At 42.1% G+C, this 7363-nt stretch overlaps 1 protein-coding gene across 3 annotated transcripts in view; it reads left to right on the top strand.

Moving 5' to 3' along the window:
- The window catches only part of LOC147824921 (uncharacterized), a 269562-nt gene that overhangs the window by 190439 nt on the left and 71760 nt on the right, over positions 1 to 7363 (top strand). The window lies entirely within an intron of this gene.

Genomic DNA, 7363 nt, shown 5'->3' with positions numbered 1-7363 from the left:
CCCCAAAGATGTTTAATTATTAAGAAGCTCACAGATGATCTGAAACTCTTTCTCCATTGTCCTTGCTAAAGAAAATTCCCTCAATAGTATATAACCTGCTGAAATGTTTATGCTATGGTAGGTGTATGAAGCTCAAGTATGTATGTATTTCAGTAGACATTAATAAGCTAATCTATGGCTGGAGATTTAGCTCAGTGGCATTGCACCTGCCTCGCAAGCGCAAGGTCCTGATTTCGTTCCCCAGTACCGAAAAGAAAATTCAATAAGCTAATCTGATGTTCACTGAAAAGCAAAGTGGAAACTCTTTCTTAGGTCAATAAGGAAATTCAGTCATATGATACAAAATGATGTTTCAGTCAGCAGACTACATATTCAGTGGTCCCATAATATTACAATGGAGCTGAGGACTTCGTGATGTCATAGTGGCCCTGTGTGATGTTATAGTGGCCTACATGATGTCATAGTGGTCCTATAACAAAGCTTTGCATATGTATTTGTGGTGATGCTGGTGTAAAGAAACTGACTGTGCTATTAGCCTCATAAAAGTATGGCACACACAATTAGGTAATGTACATAATACTTGATAATAAATGACTATGTTACTGGTTGTTTACTTACTATACTATAGTTTTTATCATTATTTTAGAGTATATAAAAAGTTTATAATAAAAAAGCTTATAATAAAAAAGTTTATTATAAAACAATAACAAGTGAAAGAATTAAATTTTTATAAATAATTCTCATATCCATTATTGTTTTTCCTAAACAGTCTCCTGAGAAGTCAAGATAATCTCTTCCTATGGATGGAGGTTACTTTTTCACAAAGTCAACAACCTAAAGAAAAAAACATGGGCTGGGGATTTAGCTCAGTGGTTCTGCCGCCTGCCTTGCAAGTGCAAGGTCCTGAGTTCGATCTCTGATACCAAAAAAACAAAAAAAAATAAAACAAAAAACCAAAAAAAATCCTAAGATTGAATAAGTAAAATGAAACAATTTCAGGTTTTCATTTCTTGTAAATGCCAAACAGCAGGCCAACTTCATTTTTAAACAAAGGCTAATGGTCCATCCAAGTAATTTTTCATTTGCTATATGACAACACATCATGTGCCATTATTTGGCTCTGTGACTTGAGCCAGCCTGTGGGATGATTCCAATCTCATACAGCTGCTGTTGGTGATAAATACGCCAAGATAGGTAAAGGAGTAAACACAATATTTGGGCTATGATTAGGGGAAGTATCTTACAGATGTTGTGATTAAAATGTGGCATAGGCAAATTTGAGCCCAGTCTAAGTAACTTAATAATACCCTCAGCATGAAGGTGCTGGGTTCAGCCATCAGGACCACACACACACACACACACACACACACACACACACACACACACACAGTGGCCAGGCCAAATGAGATGGTGGCAATAGGGTCTGCTGCATATGTCCACAGGAAGAAAAGAGCAATGACAATCATAGGGAGTTGGATGGAAAATTCTCCAGGAAACCTGCTGTAGTTAGAGCTTTTACAAATTTTTATCAAATGTAAAACATTTAATGAATAAACATGAATCCTGGGGTGTCTGTTTCTATTTTTTTAGTTTTTTGAAATAAGGTCTTGCTGTATAGTTGCCCAGGCTGGCCTCAAAGTCATGGCAATGCTCCTGCCTCAGCCTCCTGAGTGCTGGGATCTCAGGTGTGCACCACCATATCTGGCTATTTTTTCTATTTGGATCACAGTAAAGATGTTTCTTTTGCCAGTTGGTCAAATTATTTTGTTTCATCAACTAGAAGATCTTATCAATTCTGTAACATTATAATAGCCATAATTTTTTCAAGATAGCTACTTCATAAAATGAGTTTGGATTAAAGCTTTACTCAAACTTTCATGTAATTTGTAATTACATTAAATAGAGAAAATTTAGTGAACTAATTGAAGTTGTGATTTTAGGAATCTTCAGTGTGGAATGTTATTTCATGTTGTATTTACACTAATGCTAGTTGATGTTTCACTTAGCTCTTTGATAGCTTTTAATAGAAAAAAAGTCTTGAATGTTAGATAATCAAGTAGACTCCCATATCCAACTTCTCCCCCACATTTTCCCTCAGCTATCTAACCGCATATCCAGGTCAACATGTCCAAAACTGAACTACTGATTTCACAGCTCCAGGACCTTCCACCCCAGCATTCTTGTCTTGGTTGAAGGCCAACTTTCCTCTTAGCTCTCTGAGCCAAGACATTTCCCTTTCTCCAGCACCCTTTTGGTAGATGGCTTTACCTTCAACATGTCTTTGTTCAGAATCCAGCCCCTCTCACTACCTCAACTGCAATTTCTGAGGCTGACCCACCACCACTAATACTTCCCTGGATTATTGTGGTTGTCTTTTAAGGATCTTCTATTCTCCCCTTGCCATCTCCTGACTCCCTGGGGCAAAGCAGCTGGAGTGATTATTTTAATACACAAATGAGATCACACCACTGTGCTGACTTGGTTCCTTCCCGTGGCTTCTTGTCTCATTTAGCAAAAAGACCAACTGGAGTCCTCATAAAGGGCCACAAGGCCTTGTTTGATTTGGTACCTGTCACTTGCTGACCTCATCTTTCAACCTCTTGCCCTTACCTTCTACTTTTGTGCCACACTGGGCTGTGCCCTTGTGCCCAGGCTTTGGGCCTCTGCCCTTCAGCTTCCTCTGCCAGGAATGTTCTTCCCCCAGATATCTGCTTGGTTAACTCCTTATTTTTGCTCAAAATTTTGTAGTGGGGGCTGCACAGCCCAGTCTATTTAATATTGCAATGGACCTTTCTCTTGCCATGAATTGCCATCTTCCCCTTATCTAACTCTTCTGTACTCCCCGTAGCATATACTTTCTGACACACTAGGTCACTTATTATGTTTATCATCTGTGTTCTGTCTCTTCTTGCTAGAATATAAGCTCTGCAAGAGTGAGATTCTTTTTTTCCTTTATCCTAAGTGTCTAGAATAGTGCCTGCATATTCAGGTGCTCAGTAATATTCATTAATGAACAAACAAATGATCAGTATCATCTAGTGGCAGAAACCTTGAGGCCATAAGCTCAAGAAGGGATACAAGTGTTCATGGTTCCTACACACTAATCCAAACAGCAACTATCAGCATGTGTGCCCCTGTCAGCCTGCTTATTTGCCAACTTCAGATCACCAGGTTGGTGACTATGAGCAGAGGCAGAAGTTCTGTGACTTGGTTGCCTATTTAGGAAACAGGAATGAGAGCCTTCTAATGTTGAAGCATTCCAGGATGAGACTTGATGAAGAATTTCCCCAAGATATGGACTTTCAAATAGTACTATTGATTGGGTACCATATCTCTAAACTTCAAACACATATAAATGGTTTATATTCTAACCTAGTTGATAAAGTCAGCTTTTGCTTTAGTCTACGAATGGGCAGCCTGATCATAAAAAACAGACCCTAGGCAAATAATGAATAGCTCAACAAATAAACACCCTAGATCATTCACTTCAAGGATGCCCCAAGACCACATACATCCCCAAATCCAGACCATCATGTGCCTCACCCTTCGAGTGCTTTCACTCTTACTCTCTGAATGTGTAGTTTGATTCTACTTAATAAATCTGCCTTTGCCTCTCACAGTTCAGTACGCGCTTCTCTGACCCTGTCCAGTGACAGTTTGATAGTGTAGCCTTTGTAAAATGAGAAAGGCAGTTTAGATCAATGTATGACGAGAATATCTCATGGAATGTTCTCTGAATTCATATTTTCAGCCTAAAACAGTCACGTAAATTAACAGGAAACAAGAGAAATTCACTTACACAATTTTACTTAAAAAATAACATTGCAGTTGCATCTGTTTTATTCTAAGACATGATTTTTGGCAAAGTACTGATTATTTGCAGAAAAAATAATGATAAATATTAATTAATATGTTGAATAAAGAACTTATGCTCAGAAGTTTCTTAAATAGCCTGATAATTTAAAATACATTAAATCCATAACATGAGAAGCCAGGGCCAGCATCATGGACTTGTGATTCATGCAGTCTCCCCTGCCCCTTGCTCAGAGGCCCCTAATGCTAGGGACTGCTGCCTTAAAATTCCTATGACTTTTTGAAAAGAAAGGGCCCCATACTTTCATTTCAGCCTGGGTCCTGAAAAATTTGTAGCCAGTCCTGGGGGTAGTTAGTTATTTTCAATTGTGAATAGCTATTGCCTCAAAGGTAAAGGATATTTCAAAACCATCTGGGCAAGTTACAAAATACTTTGCTGGGTTCATACTATTTATAGTAAAAGGCAACTAAGATTTCCCTTTGGCATCGGAAGCAAAGGGTGTTTTATTCTGATCAATGGATGATGGAAGCTTTCCGAAGTTTTCACTCATGGGAGATAATCACAGAAAGCTGGAAATACAGTGGACTCTTGACTTACAAACTCAGTTCACTTGAGAGGCCTGGTTGTAACTCAGGTTGGTCAATCAAAAGCTCAGGCTCCTCTACACAACCTTCAAAGTCTCTCTCCTGTATAATTTTAGGCCACACTTTCTTCCAGGCAGACCTGTGTCCTTAGACATTGGTCCAGGATTTCTCAATTAACCCTGTACAGGGAAGGATGTTGTAATGTTCCTTCTAGAACTCTTTAACGGTTAAGTCTCTATCTGAGACCATTTAAAAGCACAAGCAGCTGGCATTCGGGTTGTAACTCAAGACTTTGTTAGTAAGTTAAAACTAAGATTCTGGTCATAACCCACATTGTTTGTATGTCAGGTCAGTTGTAACTCAAGGGTCCCCTGTAACCATCAGGATCCCAATTCTTCATGCTTTAAAAATCTCATCTCTAAACCTAAAATACCTTAAAATACAATAAGATGTCTTTAAAATAGTTCTTCACTATACATATTGGAATACATGCCTACATTATGGAGTCAGGCATCATATGTCCCCTTGGCTGGCTAGGTCGGTAGATTTTAAACTTTCTTATTCTACTAAAAACCCTTGAGAGCTCAGATTCTGAGTCACACTGAATGGAGTGGACCTTAACCCATGCCAGTGTGATTATATCATTAACTTTCAGGCTAGTAGAGAAGCCTGAGATTATTTCCCTCTCTTCTCCTTTCATGATACTCGAGGGGCCTCAGAGCCGTTCCTAATAGACAGCAAACACTTAGCATATTGCCAGCCCTGTCCCAACCTGTGTACGTGAGATGATTCTGCTAATCCCTGTCTCAGTTCACCCTGTGAGGAAGCACCCAGTTTCATCCCATTTTACAGATGGGCAGATGGAGGCACACAGCGCATGAGTCACAGTAAAGGAGGAACTGAGAGTCAACCCCAGCACCGTGGCCCCCAGGGAGTCTGTTTTGATGTTTCTGTACATGGGGAAGAGGCAGCCATGGGGAGAGAGACGCAGGTCCCATGTGGCTGGGCAGCAAGGGGCAAGGCCCAGTGAGGGGCACAGGGGCTCCCGGGCCAGACGTGGAGTGTGAGCACTCCGCCATGCCTTCCTAGTCACCCTGACTTTCTGTGGGGGAAGTGGAAAAGAAGGATTTCTGGGATCTTTAGCCTTCTTAAAAAGTGGTGTGAATTCCCGGCCACTGCCAGCACACCAGACAGCCGGAAGCTGTGTAGCTGGGTCTGGCAAGTCCCAGGATCTCGCTGGCAACTAATTATCCATTCTTTTTTTTTTAAAAAAAAATTGTTCTGTGGGACTGGGGTGAGGGGTCAAACTCTCTGTCCCCTGGAGAGTTTGGAGAATCCCTTCTCCCCTTTATTTTTTCTTTTGAAACAGGATCTCATTAAGTTGCCAAGAGGGGCCCAGCAGGGGAACTTGGACTCCTCCTGCCTTTCACTGCACTTCCCAACACTTCTTGTTTCTTTCCCAACAACCTGCGCTCCCTCGATCCTCACTTCCTGCCTGACTTCCGGTGAGCATGCGCTGTTTCTGGAGACGCAGCTAGCTCGTAGGCGCCAAGCGACAACGTGTGGAGTGCGCGGCGAACCGCCGGCAGCCGAGGCCGTTTCAGTCTCCTGCGGACTCTTCCGCTGGCTCGCGGCTCACGTGGAGACGCCCACAAGCGCTCCTCCTGACCCGCGGGCAGGATTTCCCCGGCTGCTGTTTGTCTCCTCGGGGCTTTCTTGGGGCTCTAAAATCAACACATCCCTGGCTAGGATATGGGGGGAGGATGCCATATAGGTTCTGAATTCTTTGAAATCTCTGAGCATCGAAAAAATAATCCTGGTGGGTAGGTGTGAGAATTTCTTTAAAATGTGGCACATTTCTCCCCGAAGTTTAAATTAGAACTTTTCAAGAGAAACTGAATGAAAGTATAAAAATACGTAAATACTCTTCTTCCTCCCAAACAGAAACAATGTTACCCCTCCCGCATGCCTCTGTAGACAGCGTCACCAGGCAAAAGCATCCGGGCTTCGCAGCATCCACCGTGACCGAGGTTCAGTACTCTTCCCCTGGGGTCCCACTATTTTTCTGATGAATCCTACAAGCCTTTATCTGTACTTATCCCCTCCTGCTTGCCTTTACTAACGTGGAATTTTTCTAAAGTCGTCCCACATTTCTTGGGCCTGTGGGCTTTTTGCTGAAAAATACACAAACTCCTAGGAGATTGTGGCTCAGCGAGGCAGCTTCTTCCAGGGCCAGGGGCAGCTGTTTCTCCGTGCCCAGCGCTGCACATGGGGAGTCAGGAGGTACCTCTAAGTCTTGGTTCTGCCACTTCCTCTCTTTGGGTTGGGGGGCCAATTCCACGTCTCTGAGCTTTGCTTTGTTCATCTGTAAAATGGGTTGTGAGGATTAAGCAAGCTGAGGTCTACGGTGTCCGGGAAGCTGATGAAGTGCAAAAGTGCTTGGAGTAGGAGGGTGGGGTGTCCCGACACTCAGACTTGGCATGGAAGCTCTGGTCTGGTGTTCTTTGAATCTTGGGGTGGCAATGGAAAGGCTCTGAAGCTGGCAAACAGATGTTCAGAAGATGACCTGGACCAGCCTCCAAGGTGGCGTGACAGGAGCTCAGCTTTGTTGGTGGTTTTGAAGACCTATGGAGTGGGACTCCCGTTCTAGAGTGTCGTCAGATTGGACACACATCCAAAACACACATAAACTGAATAACTCAAACACATGTCCTCATGAATGTTCCTGGGAGTAGGAACGAATCAAGAAGAGGGATTACAAGCATATGGCAGTTGAAAATTAACATTGTATTTCCGTCACCTAACCTTCCCCTAATCTGAGGCGAACACTGAAGAGGTGTAATTATGGCACTTCCCAAAGAGAAAAATGATGTATTTAATGTTAACTCAATTACTGAGTCTCTGAGTTTCTAATTTCAGATTTATTTCTGAAAACACATTATCTACTTGATATTAAACCAAAAGG

Source organism: Heterocephalus glaber, unplaced genomic scaffold, assembly GCF_053883595.1.
Source record: "Heterocephalus glaber isolate CG9 unplaced genomic scaffold, H.glaber_assembly_v1.0 deba00001523, whole genome shotgun sequence".
NCBI classification, from domain to species: domain Eukaryota; kingdom Metazoa; phylum Chordata; class Mammalia; order Rodentia; family Bathyergidae; genus Heterocephalus; species Heterocephalus glaber.
This window is presented reverse-complemented; position numbering and strand designations above follow the sequence as displayed.